A 659-nucleotide genomic window follows, 5' to 3' on the forward strand; every position below is an offset into this window, starting at 1 on the left:
GCATGAGGTGGCCAAAGTACTGGAGTTGCAGCTTTAGCATCATTCCTTCCAAAGAAATCCCAGGGCTGATCTCCTTCAGAATGGACTGGTTGGATCTCCTTGCAGGCCAAGGGACTCTCAAGAGTCTTCTCCAACACCACAGTTCAAAAGCATCAATTCTTCGGCGCTCAGCCTTCTTCTCAGTCCAACTCTCACATCCATACATGACCACAGGAAAAACCATAGCCTTGACTAGACGAACCTTTGTTGGCAAAGTAATGTCTCTGCTTTTCAATATGCTATCTAGGTTGGTCCTGACTTTCCTTCCAAGGAGTTAACATCTTTTAATTTCATGGCCGCAGTCACCATCTGCAGTGATTTTGGAGCCCAAAAAATAAAGTCTGACACTGTTTCCACTGTTTCTCCATCTGTTTCCCATGAAGTGATGGGACCGGATGCCATGATCTTCATTTTCTGAATGTTGAGCTTTAAGCCAACTTTTTCATTCTCCACTTTCACGTTCATCAAGAGGCTCTTTAGTTCTTCTTCACTTTCTGCCATAAGGGTGGTGTCATCTGCATATCTGAGGTTATTGATATTTCTTCTGGCAATCTTGATTCCAGTCTTGTGCTTCTTCCAGTCCAGCGTTTCTCATGATGTATTCTGCATAGAAGTTAAAT

At 43.4% G+C, this 659-nt stretch overlaps 1 protein-coding gene across 1 annotated transcript in view; it reads left to right on the top strand.

The window, feature by feature from the left end:
* The window catches only part of RGS22 (regulator of G-protein signaling 22), a 154,909-nt gene that overhangs the window by 66,656 nt on the left and 87,594 nt on the right, over positions 1-659 (top strand). The window lies entirely within an intron of this gene.

Source organism: Bison bison, unplaced genomic scaffold (genome assembly GCF_000754665.1).
Source record: "Bison bison bison isolate TAMUID 2011002044 unplaced genomic scaffold, Bison_UMD1.0 scf7180017864491, whole genome shotgun sequence".
Taxonomy (NCBI): domain Eukaryota; kingdom Metazoa; phylum Chordata; class Mammalia; order Artiodactyla; family Bovidae; genus Bison; species Bison bison.